The sequence below is a fragment of the Nicrophorus vespilloides genome, unplaced genomic scaffold (assembly GCF_001412225.1).
Source record: "Nicrophorus vespilloides isolate i.1.1-1 unplaced genomic scaffold, Nicve_v1.0, whole genome shotgun sequence".
NCBI classification, from domain to species: Eukaryota; Metazoa; Arthropoda; class Insecta; order Coleoptera; family Silphidae; genus Nicrophorus; species Nicrophorus vespilloides.
In genome coordinates, this window is record NW_017100106.1 from 273,123 (window position 1) to 288,719 (window position 15,597).

Below are 15,597 nucleotides of genomic sequence, written 5' to 3' on the forward strand. Positions count from 1 at the left end.
TGTTAAACAAAGACAAAGAAGAAACTTTTTAGTAAAAATTATGAAGCTGTTTCATGAAAAAGTGTTATTGCTAAATAAAAGAGAAAACAATCCCCTTTAGACTCATATTTTAAAATGTGATTTCACTTGGTATGTAAGTTGACTGTTTATTTAATAAAACTTTTCTTTGTTGAAAAAAAAATATTTTCTTTACGAAGGAACGGGTCCATAGTATGTTTACCTCAGAACACGTAGGTCCTCTTAACGAAGTCTTTTCATGAAACGCATATTGGTACACATAATATATGGCTTAAAAATACAAAAAGTCTGTCCTTAACCTAATTATATGTTAAATTCCACAAGTAAGTCGGATTGCCCCTATTCATTATCTTATGTAATCATGCAATTTAACAACATCAAACGACATAAAAATTACATGTTCTCATTATACGGTATATACATCAACTTATAATAACAATAATCGAGAGAAGTATTTTCACACACATACGATCAATAACCTTAACCAATAAATTATTATGAGAAATGAAACAATATTGACACTAATATAAGAATTAGTAATATTTAACTATGGTAATAGTGATAATAATCACTTTGCAATAATAATCTTATTTATGTTAAAAAAAAAGCGATTTGACGCCCTCCTATCAAGTTACGGCGCCGCACAGTTTGAGAACCGCTGATTTAATTAAATTTGTATTTCAATTTCGGGTTGTTGTGTATTTAAGAAAAAAAAAATCTTTGAAAAACAATGGACTTGACTTTTTCAACTTGGGAATTATTTCATAATTTAAAATCAAGAGCTAAAGTATTTACCTTTCCAAACTCTTAATTGTGCTGGCGTTCGCGAAGTCTGACTAGAGACGCCAAGAAGAATTAGTTTTCTCTGTGTTTGAGCTATGCAAAGTGGAAAATTATAATTTTAAATCGAGTTTTCCTTGTAGCAGAATGAGAATTGCTCAGAAACAGCCAACCTTGAGTATCAGCGTCTACATTGTCGTTGGTGGTATTACAAAAAAAATCTATATATATATATATAATATATCTATGCTATCTCTAAAGGTATGATCCGTTATTCCATGAAATAACTAAATATTAACAGGTAACATATATCGCAATCTATTGAAATTCGTATGCGCAGAATGTGCGACATTAAAGCTGTAATCATTTTTAGCGTGCCGTCACTAAATAAACACATAATATTACCAAGTGCTAATAAAGTCTGTACGCAATAGGCAAACATTTACCTGTACAGTTTTATCAAAGAAAACCGTTTCGTATTGCACTTTGCGCACGCCTTTCATTCATATTAAAACATATTTTGGTTTAGCATGTATACTAGTAATAACACGTGAACTTCACATCACAAATTCTTTTAAAAAATATTCAATATAATGTCAAGCTTTAATAAACTTTTGTGGCAACGTATAAAAGCCACGTATATTCGATATTTTTTCTATTTTAATTAATCTGAATATAAAAAAAGCCCTTTGCAACAATTTAACGTTTTATTTTTCTTATTATGTTGTTTTGTTAAGTTTGTATAATGTTTGTTGCAATAAATATTATTATTTATTAATAATAGTAATTAGGAATTATTATCATCAATCAATATTGACAATTTTTATTTTACTACAATTAATTTCTTAATACATTTGATCGTCTAACTATATACATTGCTCAGAAAATTGGGACTAAATACGACTTCTTTCTGTAGTATTTTATTTTCTTTGTAATTCATATATATTTTCAATATATTTTTTTCAATGTATGTGTTAATTTTCGATTAATTATATAAAACATTATTATTATAAGAAAATATTATGAAAATGTGTGATAGTTCATTCTATTCTCTGTAGTTCATTCTTAAATTAATCATGCATCATATTAATTTCATAGTCTCAGCACGTGTTTTTGTCTTGCTTGAGTCTTAGGTTTATTTTTATTTCTAAAAATCAATACATTTTTAAATATTCCACAGGACGTGAGACAAATTGTTAAACATCAGGACAATTCAGGATAATAAATGTTATATAAGTAAAAAATGAATTTATAAAACACGTTTAATTTACAGATAACGGACATGCATAAAAAGATATTAAATAGGCAAAAATATTTTGGTCAATAGCCTTTGGTACAAAAGAACATTTTATTTAATTATATAAAATAAATAATAAATATGTAATTATTTTAGTTATTGAATGTGACTAAATTGTTACTTATGTACTATACTTATTGTGGGTACGCGACAGCTCGGCAACGGTCAACTCAACTCGTCAACTTACATTATATTTTTTTATTATAGAATATTTACTGTACAACATTAATGGATATAAATAAATTTCAACTAACTGTGAGTATTATTATACAACAAAGAAATTTTAATTCATATTATTTCATCAGACAGATAAGTTTCTGATATCCACTTTAAGAGCACAAATAATTCCCTGCAGACAGTTTGAGATGTCTTGAAAAGCACTTCCCTTATTACATACTGTATATAGTTACACTTATAACGTACAGTTCATTACAAAACCTTTAATAATCTCGATAATTAATATTTGTCGTGTAATTTCTGATGTTTGATAACCAGTTTCTAAAAATTCTTAAAAAACATAACTTAAATAAAGATCTCTAATAATTTTCATGTTTATGAGATGAATATCAGACTAATAGCCAAAAGCCAAAATATTATTTACGAATACTAGATAGTTTTTATAACAAACAAAAATGATACATTAAATTCATTTATAATAATAGTAGTGCAATATGTGGATTACCGTGTAAATTAGCATAACAAAAGTGTCATAGTTTAATATCAAATATATTCGCTGTGTAATGCTAACAAAACCGTAAACCGTATTTGTAGTAAACGCTATATAATATTGCATTAATTTTAGGTAACCTACAACATAAAGGTGTATTTACCTTTAAATAACAAAATACGTTCCCACAAAAGGAATGACATATTAATGCTGTGCTGTTTCAGTTTTGGCCCTTTGTACGTTTATAGTCGAATACCATAATACTATACACACTATTACACAATAGACATTTCATCATTTCAAGTTTGTACTTCTAGAGAAAATACAAAATTAATTTCCTGCTTTTTTTACGAAAGTTTTTCAGTGCAATTCATCTACTTCTTTGAAATTTTCTTTACTATACAAACAGCATATTTCAATGAAATCATGCTAAAATATTTATTAAACAATTACATAATCACCATTTCTTATCATGATTATATAATAATTATATATTTATAAAGTGAATACGAACAATTCCTTTTAAATAAAACCAATTAAATTAAATGAATATACTATTTTATAACTATATACTCCATAGGTGGAAAACCTACTTTGCTCGAAAATGAGCCAATAATAATTATTTATTAAATCAAGTGAATAAAAAAGTTTATCTTAGATTTAACATTGTTACCTCATTTAGTATAATATATCTAGATAGATCAAAATTTGAGTTATGAATCGACAAAATCATCTGTCTGTTTCTATAAAATTTAATAAATGAAAACAATATTTTATAATAATACTTTCTATTTTCGATATTGGATGAACATGATTTCATAAATAGCTGAGCACATCTTTTATAAAAATAAACAAGTATTAACGAAAGCTACACTGATCCTTTCGACTATTTCCTTCAAGCACGTACAACAAATTGTATTATCTGTATTCTTAAGGCCTGTATAGTCAGCAATAGTCCAGGTTCTAAAAACGTTTTATATGAGAAAAGTATCTGAAAGTAGTGACATATTCAAGTTACATGATTTGTAATTCAAAAATATTAAATGAATTTACTGAAATACAATGACATAATTGTTTATGTCATTGTATTAGGTTTATTTTACAAGATTTTATAGTTAATTAATTTAAAAGTATTGCTGTTGTTCTATCATATATAAATGATTATATCGCTATCCTTTATTTTGTTATTAGTTACAAATAATTATTACTTTATAGATAAAACAAATACTATATGATTATAAAGGGTGTCCCAAAATTAACGCAAGATTTGAATTAAATAGAAAACACAGTTTTTAGTCTTCAGATTGTGATTTTTTATATCTGTGTAAAACTGTGTTTTCTATTTGATTCAAATTTTGCGTTAATTTTGGGACACCCTTTATAAAAAGTTGCATATAAAAATGTAAATTCAATGTTTGTTCAAACTGTTCTCTGTAGAATTTGTTGAAGCTCGTCAACGTTGGAATAATAAAATAATTAAAGTACTTTTCCGCTTTATAAAAATAAAAACTTTTTTAGAAAAACATTTTCATAAGCTATATAAATATGTATAATAAATAATATATTTTTTTCCGGTTTACTATATATAAATTTATCAATTAAATCGTATTGAATAGAAATATATTAATTACTTCGACCGAGTGTGGAATTGATTTTCTACGAGAAAATATAAGAAAAGCAAATGGAACAAGAAAAATAACTGTCGTAATGTTTACTGCCTACTGAAACTTAATTCCAGTTAATTCACCTTCGTGCCAATTATCAGTACTAACAAAACCAGTAATAATAACAATACAAACATTTCAAGATTTGTTTTTGTTTAGAGTTTGAATTTTAATCCGTGCACAGGGCACAATAATTTGCTGGAGATTTAGAACTCACGAAATATTAGTCCATTTGAATATTGTGCAAATCACTTCACGAAACACGGACTACTGTTCCATCATATTGTTTGAGCGTGGATTAAATCCTAGCAGCAAGCATTTACGTCGACCCATTCAGTAATTTAATCCGCTTTTATTTCCATATGCACTTCGCATTCGCAATATTTAAACTGTTTTCGTACACAGCATAAACAAATACATGAACGAATCGATAATTGGGATATCGATTGTATCCTTACAAAACAATAAATACTTCATATTGAATGACAATTAAAATAATTGTACAGTCATATCTAGATTAACGAATATGTTGCATTCCAGAAAATAATTTTGTTAAACAAAACTTCATCAGAGGTAACGCAAAGAAAATTAATAGATTTTTTCGAAGAAAGAAAACAATCACAGACTACATACAAAGTGAAATCACATTTAAAAATATGAGTCTAAAGTTGAAGTTGTAAACTCCTTTAATCATCTGCATTTAATAAACGTGTATGTTAGACATTTAATACATGAATCTTTATCAACATTTTCTAATTTTTTGATTGAGCTATTTGCATTATTTCATTTCATATATATTATCTTACAACTCATCCAATAAGTTCCATGGTATTTGCTCGGCTTTGTTTCCGTTCTTTAGGATTTGTCCCTAATTACCGGCTGTCCCAACTAACGGGTATCCTGATTACGCGGAATTGACTGTACTTCCAAATCAATCATTACTTTAATAACAATTTAAAGCCGAACTTCATTGACTTTATAAAAAGTTGACTTCTTCGTATATAACAAATTCGGTTGCTAAAATCAAATTACAGATGAATGAGATCACTTCAATTGCTGTTTTTCTCAGTTTAGACATATTATGTGTGACACAGTTTTGTTACGGTTGTTTCTTAAAAAATCCATCCATCCATAACATTTCAGACTGAAAAATATTGTTTGAACCATTATAAATATGAAGAATACTTAATTGCTTTTTTATGTAGAATAATTATCTTCGACTTATTTGATTGTTTGAACAATCTAAATTTATAACTGGTAGAAACGATTTTATTTCATTATTTTAGATTTATTAATTATTTATTTAAGCTTCCTACCACTTACATAATTCATAAGTTCATGGTAATATTCTCTGAACAAAAATATCAGCAGCAGATCAATTTGATTTGATGCTTTAAATGTTATTATTAATTCTTATTAATTTGTAAGTTACTTTACAGTATGAAAAACTAGTAAATTGCTGCTTCTGAGAATTACCTGATAATAATTACTATATAATGTATTGCGTAAATCATTATATTTTTTTACATTGTTAGAAAATTTAAACATTTTTGTTTAACAATTTATTCATACATTATCCTTTTATGCATTATAATACGATAATATTACGCATTACAATATGAAAAAATAGTACACATTTGTTACATTATTAGAAGAAGATATATTTCTATATTTTATTTTGTGTTCTATAAAGAGTTTTCTTTCCAGATATATCGAGAGGCGAAAATATTCGGAGAAAAGAACATCTATTGATGATATATGTGTGGGAATCTATAAGGGAAAACCACTCAAGGATTCCCTCTGAGTACAATACTGCTCTTCGAAGCATTGACCAAAATCATCACAATCAAGAAAAACAAGGGCAATGTTATTTCTAGTAACATATATTTTGTTTTAAAAAACATGCGACATTATTCCTAAACGTTTGGTTGAATTATATAAAAGATGTACAGGCATACCTCGATTATCGAATGGGATCAACTTAATTATTCCTGTAAGCGAAACATTTGTTTTAGAGATAACAACATTATGGTAATCTTTCGAACTATGAAAAGTTTTAATAAATAAACACTCAACTTACATACTTTTCTCTTTCATTTAAGAATTTCTCGGAGTTATTGTATTTAATATTGGTTATTTAACATTACTTCGTATATCAGATTCATTTACACTAAAACGTTATCAATGTTAAATGACCTTTTTAAACCTTTGTTTCTTAAAATATTTGATAAGAAATTCTATAATTTTGTTTTCTTTGTATTGTTGCTCATAGGTTTTTTTTAATCTTTAAGAGAAAAGAATCATTTTCAATAAATTTCTAATATCCTGTTTATCGATATTTTCTAGTTATAATTTCTTAGATATTTTTTTTTGTTTTTGTAGAAATTCTAATCATATTGATTTTAAATTTGAATATTTTATATGTTAAAAGGAGCTCAAAATTACCCTTCCTTATATCGAAGCTTCATTATCAGAACTACTGTTAACCGAGGTATTACTCTATTGCACTTATTAACAAAGATATATATATATAATATCTAAGAAAAGTTCGCTAAAAATCAAAATAAAAATAATTTAATTTTAATATATTAAATTTTAATATATTAAATTTTAATTTTTTTGTAATTTTTCTACATAAATGAAATAAATGGAAATTTATTTCAATACATTTCTTAAGTCAGTAGAGCCACCTTACAAACCATTCCTCAAAATCGGCTTTTTGGAGCTTTTCAAGTTCCCCTTTTTTCTGGTTTCCCAACAAATTTTTGAAAACTTGTGTTAAGCAAGTTTCTGTGTACTAATTAGCAGTTACCCTCTGACTAATTTCGAGTAAAATAGCAGCTACCATTTTTACCCTAATAAAGTAAATCAACATAATCACTTTTGTTACCTTCTGCGCTCCATACTACTGCTTGTTTTCTAGGTCAAACTTATAGAAGCAAGTATCATCATAACTGTTACGATTTTACTAAAAGTGCTAGAATATCCATTTTCAAAATTTCCTAAGAAATATTCGGCAAAATGTGCCTTTATTTGGTCGTCATTTAAAAATTATGGAACTAAGCAATGATCTAATATTTGCGACAAAGCCATGGCATTCAAGCCCTGATCATCAACTACCATTTTCTGTGTCAATCTTGGATCTTCGTCAATCTTTGTTTTCACTAGGGCTACATTTGTATCATTGGTCAAAGATTTCGAGCAACCAATTGGAAATAGTCACAAAGGATGATGTATTCACTCCATATACATTTTGGCATTCCTGGGAAATTTGCATGGGCTTAAGTTGACGTCGAAATCCGTAGAGAATGATAAAACAAATTTTTGCTGTGTTGGTGATGGGATTTCTACCAACCTCACATCACCAATGTTGCATTTTCTCCTATCCATTCTTACCGTTAAACTTTAACAAATTGAGAAATAACTTTTCTTTTTTCAGAAACAAATGAATTAGTGTCAACTTAGCGAACTTTTGTTATACCCCTCGTATATAACTATAATTTTGAGAAGATATAAATATTTACAATTTTTTTTCGCAATTACCATTTATTGGAAATCTTCGTGGTATATCCAGTGGCTTGAGTGGCTTTAATAAACATATTATCGTATTTAGAACAAATTCTTAGTACAGTAAAACCAAATAACTTTGTATTATACATTACAGAAACTTTTTTTTATACGGTGGATAGAGACCGCATAAAAAAATCGCACTAAGAAAATACGTCAAAGATTTACGAAATACATTAGAACGTGCATCAAAACAAAATAAATAATTAAATTACACCTGGAAACATTTTAAAAACATTTAATTTCTCATTGTACATGTGGAAAAATTTTCTTAATGCACATACATAATTCACTGCTACTCGAGTTAATCCAAAACGCGCATATTCTTGTGACGAATTGGTTCAAAATCGACTAACAGAATTGTTTGAGCAGTGTGTACATATTCCACTGACATTTTAATGGTTCCAACGCCGTTGGAATTGGTAAGAATTCATATACCGCCTAAAAAAATCGCACTGTATATATTTTGTAATTCCAATGATAATTATATGAAAAGTAAGTATTAATAGAGTTTTAAAAGTAGTTTTAATGGTCAGAAAACGTTGAATTGTGATTTATTTCTCAGCAAGTTGTAATCTTGTAATTTCTTATATTAGTACAGCATTATTATTATTTGTGTCGTTTTATTTTTATGCGATTTTAAAGTCCTCCATTATTCATGTTTCAAACTGAGCGGAATATTGACGGATTGGATTACCATTTGGATATTCTACTATTTGACAATTCTAATACGTTTCTATACAAGAAAATGATTATTTTCGACTAGGTTTTATTCATATTTCCACTTGCAAGTTTACGCATAACAACTTGTAATTTTAAATTATTCGCTATTGGATTTTATATGACCTTTCCAGTGTAATATTCCTTCCAAGTGCATTCTCGTATATTTGACTTTGTTGGCTGTAACTCGTGTATAACATCCCTTTCTTATTTTGTACGTGACATGCAATAATATGGTTTCTTACACAGTCCACATATTTCTGCAAATGGTATCTACTATAAAAAATTACCTTTAATATATTTTTTCTTAAAAATAACTACATTAAAAGAATATAAAACGTTTGTCTGTATTCCCCATTAAAATTTAATTTAAATATTATACCTGATATAATTGAGGTATGAAATAAAAATAGTTATTGACATTTATAAATAACATGAACATAAAAAACGTGATGGAAAAAATATTAATTACATTTGTTTTTAATGTACAAATATAACACAAGAAAGAAAAATCACTCGTAATAATATTGAAACGTGCTCGACACAAAAAAATACACCCACATACATACGTTTGGTGTGTGTGTTACTTATGTTTTCTCTCTTTTTTATGTGCTAAAAATAAATACACACATTCGTTCAATCAATATTTGAAGATCAGTTTAGATCCTGTATGAGCTTTTTGTGGAACAATTTCGAGAAAGTTTTCAAACTTAAAAGTTTACTAATAAAGTTGGAAGACATGTCTGTTCGGTTTAATGAATATGACAAATACGAGTATAACTTGATAATGAAATTTATTAATTTTTAAAATTAGGTTTATGTATTTTTTTTTGTTGCAAAGTTAAATTTAATTGTAATTTGAAAAAAGAAATGATATTTGTAGTATCTTTATGAATAATTTATATAAATATTAATATGTATTGTAATGGTCATACATAAATAAATAAAAATCAATATACATGTTACGGTAAAAGTATACAATCGGTAAATGTATACGTTTACCGATCTTGTGGGTAAATGTAAGTATCAATCTTTTACCGGTTTACATCTAGCTACGTATATCGGTAAAGTTGAAATTATTATACGAGATACAGTTGTTGTATATCAAAGTTAGATTAGGTCACCAACAAACAATGTGTTAGGTTCAAAATAAAATAATTCTGTGTTTGTACGATTAGTTTTTTTTTGACGTAACATAACTTGTATATTTTATTTACCTATATGAACATTTACCGATCTCATTGGGTAAGTGTATACTTTTCCCGGAAATGGTGGGTAAATGTAAGTTGACACATTTACCAGAAAATGTATATATTTAAATGTACTTTTACCGTAACATATATAAATCAAATCATAATAAAACTATAAAAGAATAAACTATTACATTGAGCATAGATCTATAAGCGCCCTATAAGTAATTAATTATTTTGCACTTTCTCTTAATAATAATACTAATAATAACAACTTTTATTACAATTATATAAATTATGATATTTTTACTAATTTCTAAAAATATCTTCTTCTACCAAACAATATTTTAAAAATAAATTCTGTCAAACTAGATTATTAGTCGCATATTGAATATTTCGGTACTCGGCAAATGCTCGCAACTGGACAAATCAATCTGACGGTAAACCAAAACTATAGTTTTAGTTTTTATAACAAAAAAAAAACTCTGTATAATTTGTGAAGTTGATGCTACATTTTAGATTACTTCTTTGAGATGTTCATTATTCTTTACTCGTCGATTTCGGTACTCGACTTAATTTTGTCAAAACTGTCAATTTTTTTGGATAAATTAGGTGTAAAATGTGTAATACTTTACGAATAAATTCAAGATCAAATTTTTCTATTTTTGTTTAGTATTTGAAAAAAAACATGTGGTTCCACTGGGAATTAAAAAGCTTACAAGTAATTCTTCTTTATGTAGTTCCATGGTGCAACCACTGGCACACAAATGGTTAAGAACCAAGATACCACTGTACATTAATTCGTGTATAGCAATATTTCGCATAATCCAGTTTAAAAATTTGAGCAATATATAAATAAATTTAAGAAAATTAATACCCAAATATTTTATTTACAAATGATGGTTTTAAAATCATCGATTACTGGACTAATCGATGACTTTAAACAGTGCGAGATATTTGCTGAACCGCTTACTCGGACTATACGAGTTATTGAACAAAATATGACGGTACTTTAAATGTATGAATTAACATTTATCCATTAAATTGATTAAAATTATATCTAATTATATATTAATAATTACTTAAGCAATGTTTGAAGACACAATACAAGTATAATATTGTTTTATAACAAAAAATACACACCAAATATTTATAAGTTTTTAAGCTATAAATCATTCATTTTATACAAATATAAGAAAATATGAATGAGAATTGAGTAATTTCAGTATGCAACCAAATTGAAAGATATTGCTGCAACTTCAGATAATATTTTTCACTTTAGTTCCTTTTAGAAATATATTATTAAAAAACCTCACTTTTCAATATATAATTATTATTGATATAAAAGGATTTGCGTAAGCAAACGAGATACAGAATTGCTAAAACTGCATTATGAACATTTGATGGTTCGACGCGATAACGCATCGCTTTGTCCTGTGAATTCATAAAACTCAGAAGCATCATTCAATTATTATCAGTGGAAGGTATCGATTTACTTAATTATTATTATAAAGTGTTAATCATTAATACTTTATAATACAAGTTTTTTTTGTGCTAATGAATTTCGTATTTTTAAGGACCTACGTATAGTCTAACGAAAATACAAAATAAAAAAAGGTGGAGTTTAATGAAGTCAACAAGCCGTACCTATCTGATTCAATTGGACTAAATCCCGAAACAAACAATGGAAGTGAATAAAATAAAATATCTGTCCCATGCATTGTGCATTTTGTTTGCCGCACATCCATGTAGGTTTTTTTCAATTTTTTTTTTGTTCAGTGATCGACGCGATAATACAAAAATGCGATAATGGAAAACCGCGTTCGGAGATGTATTAAAACATTAATAGACTCACCATGCACATCCGAACTGATTGTTTGCAGATGCTCTCATATTAATATGGGAAGTATGTCCATTGTTCGAATCCTTTGAGATATCGCTGCTTGGCATCGGCGTCTGGACGCTCCAGTATCGCGCAATATGATTATGAGAGTCCGACTACGCGCGTCTCCGTGATAAGAGGAACTGAGGTATTGAAGAGCAGAGTGTCGACTCCGTGCGTTTGCGATGGGGCCAAAACTGTTCTCCAGCGGATCGCTCGTTCAGACGACGGTTTCCTACAGGTGGCGACCCGGCGACGCCGACGCCGAAGCATCGGGCGCGTCGCGACGCCACCCCCTCGTCGCAAGGACCGCATCGACATCAACATGAGCATCAACAAAAGAGGGAAAACAATTCTGTGTGTTTTCTAATTGCGAATTCACCCGAACGGTGCAAACCGCTAAAACCCAATATTTCATCATGTCCGACCGTAACCAGATTTGCATTCATTAATTAGTAATTATTATATTAACTCAGACAACCACAATTACATTCGGTGAGTGCGTTTATTTTTCAAACAAAACTTGATTGCTTTATTTATAGATGCAAAGTCCACAGATTTAACAATATTTATAAATTGAGCTAATAATATTATTTTGCATATGTAATTTCTAATTCTACTTATATTATATGAAATTAGTAATTCGATTCGTCATTTGCGATGTACCTATGAGTACATTATAATCCGGACTAATTAATTATCAACTTACCATTCTGTTGAACCTCATGCTTTGTTTATATTCCATTCCTTTCATCTACACTAATCAGAGACTACAAAAATATGCTCCATATTCTACCTTGTATATTTGTATAATAGCACAGACTTAAGAAGCGACAGTGAATACGAACTTTAATCGTTAAACATTTTTTGTTAGTCACCTTCTTTGTATCAAACATTTAATTCCCTACATGAATTCATGATTTTTAATAAGTATAAGGTAAAAAATAGGAAATGTATCTATTTATTTAATATTTTCTATAATCGATCCAAAAATGCTAAATATATCTTTAATAATGATACAAAAACAAGAAAACAGTTTCAACCACAACCATGAATTTTGGTAGCCTGCTAAGTATAGCTCTGGAAAATAGTCAGGACCCACAGAAAGCAGTAATTATACATACGACCCAGGCGCAAATTTATTGTGTTTTTCTTCTTGTCCTGGATCAATTATTACTAGATCCATGGATTTTAACTTCCGAAAAAAAACAGTGCTCGAATATCTACTGCAACTTAGTTCCAAAAATAAAAAAGAACGAAATCGGCGAATCAATATCTATGATACAAAATTAGGACCTGCTTAGGACAATTACGAATATGTATCTGATAGAGTATCCGAGAAGTACAATAAGAAGTCTAATGAACCAAAGTTCAGATTCGTCAAGAAAAATATAAGCAGTCCAATCAGGTCAATCAAGATAATAAGGTTCAGAAGAAAAAGAGTTGAAGAAGCTGTTCAAACTTGTTGAAGTTGACTGAGAAGAAGTGATTTCAACCAATTGTCGTAGAACAATAGAAGTATAAGAATGAGGAGCAACTGTTGACCAAAAATCAAAAACTTGCGGTGCAGCGTGAAAAAAAGAAGCCAAGCAGGAAAAGGGACTAAAACCTTCCCTAGTGCTCTTCCGAAAAGAATTCCCAAATTGGGAGAGAACAGAAACAAGACTCCTCAAAGCCAAACTACATCATAAATTGAACAAACCAACAGAAGAAGATTACAAGCGTTGTCAAATATACCAAAAGACCTGATTATTACTCGACATACATTATCTTCGGCTATTATAAACAGAAATATAGCGACAAGGAGGAATATTTGATAAATTTCATATTTTTATCGTTCTTCCAGTAGATGCGAGAGGAAATTATCAGTACAAAAATGGGTAGGCATCAGGATCTGAAGTACATGAAGATAAAGAAGTAATACAAGAGGCTAAAACCGATGATTACATTAAAGATAATAAAACGCCAGCTTCCAATCTTTCTTCGTTGTAATTTGTTAATATTTTTTAAATATATCAAATAAACACTATCATAAAAATAGCTTTTGTTGTTGATATATAATGTGAAATGGTAATTAAATTTGTTTTACAGTGTACCTTTTATAAAAATATAAATATAAAAATAAGAATTACATATATTCAAATTACACTGCAGACCACCAAAATTGTCTCATGGACCAACGGTTGGCAACCGCTGCTTTAGTCAACAACAGAATGGTGCAATGTGAACTCTGTACTCCAAGTTACATTTTAAAAATTCGCTACTTTCAAATTTGAAAGAAATTTAGATTTCTTCACTGTAAATAGTAGCTGCTATCATGGCACTCTTTGGACCCACAAAGGAAAGAATACTATAACAAAAGAAGTGACACATCAACTGTAGTAAAAATTTACCAGAGTACACAAATTCACAGTTTTTTTTTTAATAATGTGTAGAACATCAGTTACTCAACCTGAACAATTATTAATTCAACTCCATTAAACTGCTGGAATATATTTGTATTTAATAACTTAATTAAACATATGCATACTTTAGTTAACATATTAATAGATTTTTTATATTATTAAAACGATGAAAAATGTTGTAATAAACTAATTAAAACTTATATCGTATCGCAAAACTAATTACGCGTCCCACGAAAGTTTTGTGGTAATAAAATTACAAAAACTAAAATACAGCCGCAGACCGTCGGCTGTATAAAGAAGAAGGCCGTTCAAAAAGCGCATACACAGCAGGAATACATGAACATCTGATTAATCTGCAGCACCATGATGTCCACCAAGCAAATTTGCATTCAGTATGAGAACTCCGCATTGGATAATTCAAGTACATAGTTTAACGAAAGAGTATTTACATTAGACTCAGCATGGGAATTAGGGTGGTAATCAAATACAAAACCTCTAATGAGTAAATAAAATCTTTGATATCAGACATATCTATAACTATTATAGAAAATCTTGACTTGCTCAAAATTAGTTATGAGATTCTTAAAGTTTAATTACTTTTCTGAAGTAATATTTGTATAAGAAATATTCTGGTTATTAATACTATTTAAATAATATAATTAACTTTTAATTTATAAAATATTGATTATTTATTTTGCTTCATTGATAATATTATATTAAATTACAATATTTAATAAATGATGAAAGTGCACCCAACATTTCCTGGTGATTATTCTATATAACAATGTATAATTGTTTATGATAATTATAGTATATATTAGTAAGAGAAATCATTTATTGATTTATTTTTGTTTAGCATCCTTTTAATTTACGAACTATTCTATAATAAAAACATTCAGGCGGTTGACAAGATTTGATTGGACAGCGCCCACTGGCGATTATTCTTTACTTATTGGTTATTTATTGAATCTCAATGGTAGATCCAGTGGCTTTTGTCCCTTCAGTTGCTGTGTTGTTAGGCTATTGCCAAGAAGATTGACAGCTAATACGTTTGGATATCTGTCTAATCTACCTTGGTATTGGCTACGGTTTTTCATAATTGTTTCCTCTACTGTTTCTATTTGAAGATGCTCATGAATTCTCCTGTTCGTAATATAACAATGATCCTTCTTAGGCTCTTCGACTGGAATCTTTGTATGGTCGCAATATTAGATCTGCTGCTGACTCCCCATAGCTGAATTCCGTATGTCCAAACAGGACTCCTGACATGATTGGATACAAATTCGTCACTGTATAGTAAGTGTTCACTTGAAATAATCTTCCAGTCAAATATGAGTGTATTATTTATGAGGTCAAGCTTTTGACTTGATTTCCTATTTAAGTTATTATAATTTTATTATTTTTAAG

General features: G+C 28.5%; 1 protein-coding gene across 1 annotated transcript in view; it reads right to left on the reverse strand.

Annotated features, from left to right (window-relative positions):
* The window catches only part of LOC108568296 (adenylate cyclase type 6), a 134,362-nt gene extending 122,365 nt beyond the window's left edge, over nt 1-11,997 (reverse strand). The window contains exon 1 of the mRNA XM_017929285.1: nt 11,759-11,997. The gene's annotated coding sequence lies outside the window, so the exon portion shown is untranslated. The remainder of the gene's footprint in view (nt 1-11,758) is intronic.
* Between the last annotated feature and the right edge of the window lie 3,600 nt (nt 11,998-15,597).